This window comes from Mirounga leonina, unplaced genomic scaffold (genome assembly GCF_011800145.1).
Source record: "Mirounga leonina isolate KUSES-001 unplaced genomic scaffold, KU_Mleo_1.0 Mir_166, whole genome shotgun sequence".
NCBI classification, from domain to species: domain Eukaryota; kingdom Metazoa; phylum Chordata; class Mammalia; order Carnivora; family Phocidae; genus Mirounga; species Mirounga leonina.
In genome coordinates, this window is record NW_023270418.1 from 11,844,134 (window position 1) to 11,855,097 (window position 10,964).

General features: G+C 46.2%; 1 protein-coding gene across 2 annotated transcripts in view; it reads right to left on the minus strand.

Moving 5' to 3' along the window:
- Window positions 1-8,690, minus strand: part of LOC118015733 — a 185,526-nt gene extending 176,836 nt beyond the window's left edge. For both annotated transcript variants that reach the window (XR_004680690.1, XM_035012519.1), the window contains exon 1: window positions 8,603-8,690. The gene's annotated coding sequence lies outside the window, so the exon portion shown is untranslated. The remainder of the gene's footprint in view (window positions 1-8,602) is intronic.
- Between the last annotated feature and the right edge of the window lie 2,274 nt (window positions 8,691-10,964).

The window sequence follows — 10,964 nt, forward strand, 5'->3', positions numbered from 1 at the left end:
AAACAATACATATTAAATTTTATAATCAGAAAAATAAAGTCACTTACTTTAAGAAATCTCCAAGCAAAGTGTTTATTTCTCTTGTTACCTCACCTCCAGCCCCATGATATATTTAAAAGTAAATATTTGGGGAATTTTCTGATAAATTAAAGCAAAGAATCCCAAATTCTCTTGGTACATGGTGCCCTTTAGTATCTCAGTAATTTTTTTATGGCATCCCTTGGATGAAAGAAATACTTAACAGTTCCATTTATTAAGTGTCAAAGTCCAAACAACTTACGAAGTATTTATGTCCTAACAATTTCATGGCCATTTGAAAGAATAATATACATAAAGTGAAAAAAATTATTTTTATTTCATTCTTAAACGGTCACAATTACTTATTAATGGACTGTGTACACCTCTTGGGCACCATACAACTTCTTAAACTTTGACACTAGATTGGACACTGCCACTCTCATCTCCTACTCCACACTGATTTTCATTAGGTAGTCAGTTTTTATCACAGCTTCCAACCACCAAAAACCCAGCTTCACAAAGATATGACACCATCGGAAGGAATGCAGCGCGACCTAATGTTGAAACTATGAGCACCTCGAGCTAGTAGTTCTTGGGCATCCCACAACTGTCAAGTATAGTTGTGTTTCCCTTAAAAATTTAATATATCTCACGGCACCCCTGTGTGTTTACTGCAGCACCCCTGGGTGCCATGGTGCACAATTTGGGAACCAGTAAATTCAAATGATAAAACTGATTCCCTGTAAGGCTGGCAAAGGAGGAGAAACTCATTAAACTAGACTTGAAGTTATTCCAACCTAATAACTCAGTCAAAACTATTTTGTTTTCTCTAAACCAAAGTCTTCGGGGAAGGAGAAAAGGATGGTGTGGGAAGCTGGGCTGAGCGCTGGGTTCTGGTGGTTTCCCTATACCCCTGTTCCACCAAAGTCCTCTGCCAATGATTCTGGTACTCAAAACTAAGAACCAACAGCAGCCTCCAAAGCAGCATGTTCCTTGGTCCCACATTCTTTTCCGTGGTGTCTAGGATCTCCAACCAACCTACTCACTTTTCCGCCCCTCCACCCCAAAGTTTGAGGCTTTACAAAAATGTAGGAGAGCACAGCAGGCCCCAACACCGAACTGCTGAGTTGACCCTCACCTTTCCCTGGGGAGCTTCTGGGACCAAGCCCCCCAGTCAAATACAGAACTGCTGCTATCCAAATCCATTTGCAGTCTGAATTTAAAAGTATTTTTTTCTCTAAAGTTGTTTTTTTTTTTAAAGATTTTATTTATTTATTTGACACAGACACAGCGAGAGAAGGAATACAAGCAGAGGGAGTGGGAGAGGGAGAAGCAGGCTTCCCACGGAGCAGGGAGCCTGATGTGGGACTCGATCCCAGGATCCTGGGATCATGACCTGAGCCGAAGGCAGACGCTTAACGACTGAGCCACCCAGGTGCCCCTTCTCTAAAGTTTAATGAGCCCAATTTCACATCTTGATTTAGTGAAATGGCTTGTGATTTTCTATTATCAATTCAAACATAATCAAAACAGACTCAAAAGGCATCTCCAACTTGTGGGGAAGGAAGTTCCAAGCAGGGAGTGCTTAAAGAAGTTCATCAAGACCACCGAGAGGTGGAAACAACACAAAGGTCCATATGCACATAAATGAACAGACAAGTGTGGTCTATCTATCCATACAATGGCATATTGTTTGGCCTTAAAAAGAAAGGAAATTCTGACTCATACCACAACATGGATGAACCTTGAAGACATTGGGCTAAGTGAAGCAAGCTAGCCACAAAAGGACAAATACTGTGTGATTCCATTTATATGAGGTCCCTAGAGTAGTCAAATTCATAGAGAGAAAACAACGGTGATCACCAGGGGCTGGTGGGGAGTGAAGAATTCAGAGTTATTGTTTAGTGGGTATGGGGTTTCAGTTTGGGAAGATGAAAAAGTTCTGGAGACAGATGACGGTGAATGGTTGTACAACAATGTCAGTGTACTTAAGATCACTGAATTGTACACTTAAAAGTTAAAATGGTAAATTTTATGTGGGGTATATAATTTGATTTTTAAAAAATCAGTGATGGCTTTCTGGTAAGGGAAGCCCTTGATTTAAGTGGAATTGCATCCTTCAAAGTCACTTCAACAGCTTGTAGCGGCCCTAGAGATAAGTCCATTTGGATGATCTGGTATTAAATGCACACATGATGTTTCAAAACCCAAGGACCTGTTCTAAAGGAAACAATGTCTAAAGAGCAGTAGCAGAGCAGGGATAATGGAAAAGAGCTCCCACCTCCTCCAGGCCTTCTTCCTAAGAAAATTCAAATTTCCCCACAACTTCCCAACCCTTCAGGCACAAGTGTGAAAGCCTCACTCCTCTTCCTCTCAAGTTGATAATGCACTTTCCCTATGCTGTAAATCCAAGGCATGACGAAATAGGACCTAGAAGAACTGCTTGAAGAGATAGGCAAATGCAAACTGACCCGGGTTCCAGAACTCAGTGTCCTGGGAGTAAGGCTTCCTGCGAGATGTTTTCTTGTTATCATGTAGGACTGATGTTGCTAAAGGTCCAAGGCACTAGGCTTGCTCCTTACTTGAAGTCTGGGGAGGAGAGGGGGTTTCTGGGGAAAACCTGGGAAATGCTGGAGGATACATTCTCTCTAAAGGCTCAGAGGAGTCCTGTAATCCAGAAATTTGAATTCCGCAGATCCTCACCCATTGATCATTTTTAAAATATGCCCAGCTCTTCCCCTCTTGACCTCTATTTTGTAAGTGGCATCCAATCTCAAATCTTTAGTCTTTTTTATTTCTTCTTTTGTCAACACATTCCATCAGTCATCAGACTATGAATTCAGCTCCAGCCATACCTCTTCCATCAACCTGTTTTTCCTTGTCCCCTGCCATCATACTAGTTTATGTCCTGATGACTACCCCAGTAGACTCCTCCCTGGTCTTCGTATTTCTATTTTCTTCCCTCGTAACAGTCAGCATCAGAAGAATGTTCCAGATCACAGTGCTGAGCATGTCACAACTATGCCTAGAACCCTTCAGTGGCTCCCCATTACCCACTGGATAAAGAAGACCAGACCCCTGAGTCTAGCATGTGGGATTCTTTGTGGTTCTCACTCCAACCTGCCCTCCTAGCCACGTCTCCCACCTAGCCACATCTCCCACCACAGGGAACCTAACCCTATAGTCAAGTCAACTATTTTGCATTCCCTGAATGGACCTCAAGGTTTCCCATCACACCCAGCCCACCCTCCCCACCAGCCTCATCCTCAATCAGTTTTGAACCCACTCCTCTTCTCCTTGTCTTTTTTAAAAAAACGATTTATTTATTTAAATGGGGGGGCACTCGAGAGCGGGGAGAGGAGCAGAGGAAGAGAGAGAATCTCAAGCAAACTGCCGTGTGAGCACAGAGCCTGACTCGGGGCTCAATCCCACAACCCTGAGATCATAACCTGAACTGAAACCAAGAGTCCTATGCTCAACCAACTGAGCCACCCAGACACCCCTCTCTTTGTCTTTATCCATCTTTGAAATCTGGCTCAAATGCTGGGACCTTGTGAAATCATTGATCTTTTCTTTGAATTCTCCCAAACACTTCGATAGTAGGAATCTCATAGTTCATAATACACTCAGCTTGGTTTAGTGTCATAAGTTTCAAAATAGTCAATAGTACAGTTTTGACCCTTAAACAACACAGGGGTTAGGGTTACTGACACCACACTGTGGAAAATCCAAGTAAGCTGTACTAGTCTATGAACACGTGTTTTTTATGGTATATGTATTATATACTGTATTCTTACATTACAACAAGCTAGAGAAAACGTTATTAAGAAAATCACAAGGGGGGGCATGCCTGGGTGGCGTAGTCCGTTGAGCCTCCACCTCTTGGTTTCAGCTCAGGTCGTGATCTCAGTATAGTGGATCAAACCCTGGGCCAGGCTCTGCACCCAACGCAGAGTCTGCTTGGGGTTCTCTCTCCCTCTGCCCCTCCCCACCATGCACTTGCGAGCATGCGTGCACTCTCTCTTTAAAGATTTTTTTTTTTTTTTTTTTTTTGACAGAGAGAGACACAACGAGAGAGGGAACACAAGCAGGGGGAGTGGGAGAGGGAGAAGCAGGCTCCCCGCAGAGCAGGGAGCCCAATGTGGGACTTGATCCCAGGACCCTGGGATCATGACCTGAGCCGAAGGCAGTCGCTCAACCGACTGAGCCACCCAGGCGCCCGCGTGCACTCTCTCTTGCTCAAATAAATAAATCTTTAAAAGAAATCTTAAGAACAGAAAATACATTTATAGTACTGTATTTATCAAAAAATATCCACATTTAAGTGAACCCACACAGTTCAAACCTGTATAGTTCAAAAATCAACTTTAAAGTATTCCACATTGAAGGACTATAAACAAATTTGAATATAAAACTGTGCTACCATCTGTTAGTTTCCCCAAATGCCTAACATGATGCTTTATACATAAAAGCATTTAATAAATGTCTGTTGAATAACATTTAACACACACCATCAAATTCCTAAACCTTAATTACATCCTTAAGCCAGTGATAGTATTCTTTTTTCTTTCTTGCATCACAGACGTTTTTTCTAATGAAATCTTAGATTGAATCCCAATATGTGTTTTATAGGAAGATTTTATATGTATTCTATATACAGAGTAAAGCACATGTAAGTGGCATCTCATTTTATATACATTTATTTTAAATTAAAATTTACAGCATTTCTTATTATTAAGTGAACTATGAGAATAGGAGGCTGTTTCAGTGAATATAAAATTTGAAGCAGAGGGTTAGGAGTGGTGATTTGCACTGAGCCATTTCCATATCCAGCTTATTTCTGTGTTTTGACACAGAATTTCACATGAAATCCTCCCTGGTCTAGGTACTCAGTTTTTCACATGATTTTAGATGATTCAGAAAATCCTGATCCACACAACTAAGCCACAGTGTGCAATTTTATGTGAGTGGACATTGGCAGGGTAACGAATTCCATTTTTTTAAAGCTCAGATACAACCTCCTATTATCTGTAACACATTAAGAAAGCCATATACAGCAATTAAGAACCCAGAGTCAGATTTAAATCCTGGCTCTCCTCTGTTTAACAATGCAGACCGTAAGCAAGTTATTCAGCCTCAGTTTCTGCATCTGAAAACTGGAAATAATAATAGTTCTTCCCTCATAAGAAGTCCTTCTTGTACAAGAACAAGACAGGCTGCACAAATTAATGCCTCAAGAGTCTTCAGTGTGTTAAGAGACAGGCAGTACAGGATACACTGAGGTGTGCAGCTTTAATGTTTTATTATATACTGAACCGTTATTTAAACATTTATATGTGTAAAGCATAAAGAATAGCAGTATAATGAAACCCATGTTCCCAATTGGCCCGTTCCTTGTCCTCCCCAGTGAGGACTGTTACCTTTGCCATACTTTTTTTTTTAAGATTTTATTTATTTATTTGACAGAGAGAGACACAGCGAGAGAGAGAGAGAGAGCACAAGCAGGGGGCAGTGGGAGAGGGAGAAGCAGGCTTCCCGCTGAGCAGAGAGCCCGATGCGGGGCTCGATCCCAGGACCCTGGGACCATGACCTGAGCCGAAGGCAGACGCTTAACGACTGAGCCACCCAGGCACCCCTGCCATACTTTATTTTTAATTTTTGTTTAGCACTTACCCTACTACTATGTGCCAGGTTCTGTTCAAAGTGCTTTCCAAAACATCCACATCTCCCCCTCCCCACAACCCCACGAAGTGGAGAGCATTACTGTCTGCATCCTACAGATGCAGAGCGTGGGGCACAGGGAACTATGTAACAGCAGGCTCACAGTTTGTACACGGAGCTGCCGTGATCTGAACCCAGACAGTAGGCCTCCAGAGTCTCTGTTCTCCAACACACCCAGGCTGGACACAGTGTTAAGGGCACTCTCACACTCACTAGGTGACTGAATACAGACTTAACACCCACCATGTGCCAGGCACCGTGCTGGGCACTGCAGAGCTTAAGGACAAGCTTCTTCCTTGCTGGCACCTGACAGTTCCCAGAACATTGGTTCCTCCCACAGGTGCTGACTCCAGCTCTCTCACAGGCCCAGGCAGCCGTAAGCGCCTGGAGGGGCTGTGTGTGGCCTTGAGGAAAAGGCAAGCAGGCCCAGCCACTTCACCTTGGTGTTGGCCAGGGTGGTTCTCTGCAACAATCAATCCCCAAGGAACCACGGGGAAATTCCAAACGTTCTGCCCCCACTCCCAGCCTCTTCCTCATCAAGGCTTCCTCTGAGAAGTGAACCACGTAGGGCTGCGCAGGAATCCGCAGCCTTTGCCAGCAAGCAGGCCAGTTGCAGCCGCATGGCCCAGCCCACAAGGAAAAGACCTCAACTTTAGCGCATGTCACTCCCCTAATTATTCCCTGTGCCTGGAGTCCAACAATAACAGAGCGTTTTTTCACAAGCAGCTCCCACCACGAACCTTGCAGCCTCATGCGTGCAGCCAAGCACTGAGAAGTGCTAAAGGGTCAGGGGGTTTGTGTGGCCAGCAGTCCCAGGCCTCTGGGGGAGAAACCCGGCCACTTTCTAGTCCAAAATCTGGCCCCAGAAAAACTGCCTGAGGCTTCAGCTGCCTCCAGGGCCCACTTCCTGGGGCTGGGCTGGGTCACTGTGGGTGGGGCCCTAAAGAAGGGCCAGCAGATCAGAAAGCAGCTGCCCCCAAGCCACCAAGGGAAAGAAGCAAGGGGTGGGGGACAGGAGACTAAAGAAAGACGTTTCCGGGGCGCCTGGGTGGCTAAGTCATTAAGCATCTGCCTTCGGCTCAGGTCATGGTCCCAGGGTCCTGGGATTGAGCCCCGCATCGGGCTCCCTGCTCAGCGGGAGGCCTGCTTCTCCCTCTCCGACTCCTGCTGCTTGTGTTCCCTCTCTCACTGTCTCTCTCTGTCAAATAAATAAAATCTTAAAAAAAAAAAAAAAAAGATGTTTCCTCCAGGGTCACATTCACCAACTGCTCCCAAGGCTATACTATATGGCAAAGATTGGTTTTTTAGTAAATTTATTTACTAAATACCAGTCCTGGCAGATACTGGGATTGGGGGGTACAATTCTGGGATATAACAGCAAGTAAAACAGCAAAGTCCCCTGCATTATTGAGGTGGGGGGAGGCAGCAATAATCAAATTAATAATTTCAGATTGTGATTAGTGCTTTGAAGAAAATAAAATATCATTGTCCCATGGGGTGGACAGGGAAATGAATATGAGCTAAGATCTAAATGAGGAGGAGCTAGCAAAGCAAAGGCAAGGGAAAAGCATTTCAGGCAGAAAGAACAGAAGTGCAAGACCCCGAAGCCTCTGTCTGATTAAATGCTGATTAGAGGTTTAAAAAACGTTTGATGAAAAACCAGTTCTCTCAAAATTGTAGTACATGGTAGAGTTATTTCCTTAAGAGCATAAAGATCAAAGTGCTATGTTGGAAAGAAATTTGTCCTTGGCTTTAAGGGAAGATGCAAAAAGAATGTCTGTGAATATATATTTACATTTATATGTCTCACAAGGATCTTTTTAAAAAGCCTTTCATGTCCTTTATCCTTTAAACTTTTGTAATATAGGTTGAAAGCACGATACAATCTTTAACTTCCAGCTCCTCATGCACTGAAAGATCTTTCTCCTAGAACTAATGAAGACATCCGTTCTGTCCGGATGTAATTTACCTCCCTTGTTCCAGAATTTGAAATAAGAATGCCATGTACCTCTAACTGCAACTATGTAAAAAAAAAAAAATTCGTGTGCACGTGGATTAAGGCGATGGGAGAATAGGAAGGGGTGGCGGTAGTTTTTCAATAGTCCTTTGTTGTTATTAAAACTGGGAAGAAAAGAATACATTGTGCATAACCGTGCAATTTTCTTGTCTTTATCTTAATAAATGTGTTTTTAACTGTTTATATCCCAGTTCCACCATCACTGCCACCTACAACCTGTCCCGGCTACAAATAAGTTGAAAAGCGCACAAGGTCTTCACAAACCCTGGTACAGTGAGTGCGTCGGCTCACGTACAATCCATGTGCCCCCTTCTTTCTCTCTGTGGACGGAATTTCTTGGGGATCCTTCGAGATCCCGGCCATATTTCGCCCCTGGCGCTTATTAAAACCAGGTGTGCGGGAAGCGGGCGTTTTGCACAGAAAAAGGCTTCGCCCGGCCCAAAGCCCCCCCTTCCGGTGTGTTTTCTAGAAGGGAGTCGTGAGCTGAGCAAAGAGAAAGCTGGCAACTCGTCCGGGGCCGGGCAAGCGGGGCGTACTTGTCAAGACAGCGCCGCGGCCGGGCCGCGCCAGGGCCAAGTGCGCAAGGGCAGAAAGTGCCGCCGGGGCGCAGAGAGCCGGGGACGAGGGACACTGCGCCTGCGCCCCCAGGAGTGTGGTCCGCGCGCGGGTGAAGCCCCGGAGCCGCAGCCCGGCGCGCGGCGCAGAGAAGGAGCGCGAGGGCAGCCGCAGGGCCGCCGCGGGTCGCGGCTGGAAAGCGGAGCGCGGAGGAGCCGGCAGAGCCGCCGACCCGCCGAGCTCGCCCGCCGCCCGCTCCCAGAACTTGGCGCGGGGTCGCGCGGCGCTTACCGTCGGCGGCCGGTGGCGCGCGGGTCTCCAGGGGCCCGGCGGGGGCAGGGGGCGCGTGACAAGCGGCGGGCCGGCGCGCTCCGAGCTGGGGTCGCGGGCCTCGGGGCAGCGCGGCGCCGGGTGCCTGTGGGCCGCTCGGCCCGCGACCTTTGACCCGCGGCCCGGCCTGGGCGGGCGAAGAGCGCGCCCCCTCTCGAGCGCGCCGGGAAACTGGTGAGAGAGCTGGGAGAGCCTCGCCCCCTCCGCCTGAACCCCAACTGCAGGCCCAGCCTCGGGGGTGAAGGCGTTGGCTACTTGTGGGGGTCAGAGCTTTGAGTGTGGGCGCTCTCATCAGACTCTGGAGCTGTTCAAGGCGGAGACCACGGGACTAGAAGAAAGAGGAGCATTAGGTTACAAACGGCTAAGGGGCAGAGAAGAGGGACTCCCCAAAAATATGATTCCACATTTTCTAAGATTTTATTTATTTATTTATTTATTTATTTATTTATTTATTTATTTATTTATATTTATTTGACAGAGAGAGAGCACAAATAGGCAGAGTGGCAGGGAGAGGGAAAAGCGGACTCCACCGAGCAGGGAGCCCGATGAAGGGTTCGATCCCTGGACCCTGGAATCATGACCTGAGCAGAAGGTAGCCGTTTAGCCAACTGAGCCACCCAGGTGCCCCTGGCTCCACATTTTGAGCGGCCACTTCCTATTCCTTGGATCAAATGGCAAGCCAACTTACTTTTTCCTTTTCTCTAATTACAGTTTTTTGTTTTTGGGGTTTTTTTTATTTTTTTTTATTTTAATGAGAGACAGAGAGCATGAGAGGGAGGAGGGTCAGAGGGAGAAGCAGACTCCCTACTGAGCAGGGAGCCCGATGCGGGACTCGATCCAGGGACTCCAGGATCATGACCTGAGCCGAAAGCAGCCGCTCAACCAACTGAGCCACCCAGGCGCCCCTCTAATTACAGTTTTTAAGAGCCCTTTACGAGGCCCTGTATAGCTTCCATCCCCGCAGCCTTGCATGAATTTTCAGTAACCCCAGGAAACAGCCGGCCAGACAAGAGGGTGAGAAGGCCTCTCATCCCAAATGTTTGCCTGCACCCTCTGCTCCATGAAAACCACTCCAAATTGGGCCACCCCAGCATGTCTTCTGGGCTTGGTGCCCTGTTCGATGGGAAAAAGTGTTCTCAGCCCCAACCCCAAGATCCTGTGACAGCCAACAAAGAATTCTAGAGATGTTTCCAGATTCAAGCAACCCTAGTAATTTCTGGCATTGTCTAAAGCCAGTTTCTCAAATTGTGGTCCAGGGACCACCTACATCAGATATCCTGGGATCCTTGGTAGAGAGATTCAGGACCTAGGGCCTACACTATAGATGATAAATTGGATTAAGAATGATGAGGCCCAGAAGGGGCGCCTGGGTGGCTCAGTCGTTAAGCGTCTGCCTTCGGCTCAGGTCATGATCTTAGGTTCCTGGGATTGAGCCCAGCATTAGGCTCCCTGCTCCGTGGGAAGCCTGCTTCTCCCTCTCCCACTCCCCCTGCTTGTGTTCCCTCTCTCGCTGTGTCTCTGTCAAATAAATAAATAAATAAATAAAATCTTTGGGAAAAAAAATGATGAGGCCCAGAAATCTGCATTTTAACAAGCTTGCCTTGTGAGGTTTCTGCTCAGTATGGTTTGAGAATTACTGGATTTGGCCCTTTATTTGACAGTGCTGATATGGTGCTTGTTTTTCCATCTGGAGCACTCCCTCAAAACTCTCAACAGTGTTAAACATTATTCTTTTTTTTTTTTTTTTTTTTTAGTGTAGGCTACAAAATTTGGCTTCCAAACAAACTGCCTTATTTCATGAATTTTTTAAAGAAAATTATGCCAAAGCATTTCTTCCCACTGTATAGGGCTCTGAGCACCTCCTGATGATAAAAAAAAAAAAAAAAAGTAAGTGGATTATGCTGAGTGCCTTCTACTAACGTTGGGCTGTTTGTCATTCTGAGCCAGACCTACTCCTGCCCTGCCGCTATTGACTGAATGTTTGCATCCCCCAAAATTCATGTCGAGACCTCATCCCCAGTGTGATGGTAATTGGAGGTGGGGTCTTTGGAAGATGATTAGGTCATGAAGGCAGAACCTGCTGGGATTAGTGACTTTATAAGATCTTGGCTTGGGAAAGTTATCCTTCCATGTAAGACACAGCTAGTGGATGACTGAACCAGGAAATGGGCTCTCCAGACATCAAATCTGCCAGTGTCTTGATATCCTAGCTTCCAGAACTGTGAGGAATTTCTGTTGTTTATAAGCCACCGAGTCTATGGTATTCTGTCATAGCAAGCCCAAATGGACTAAGATACCTGCTGGTTTTTCTTCTGCTTCACTC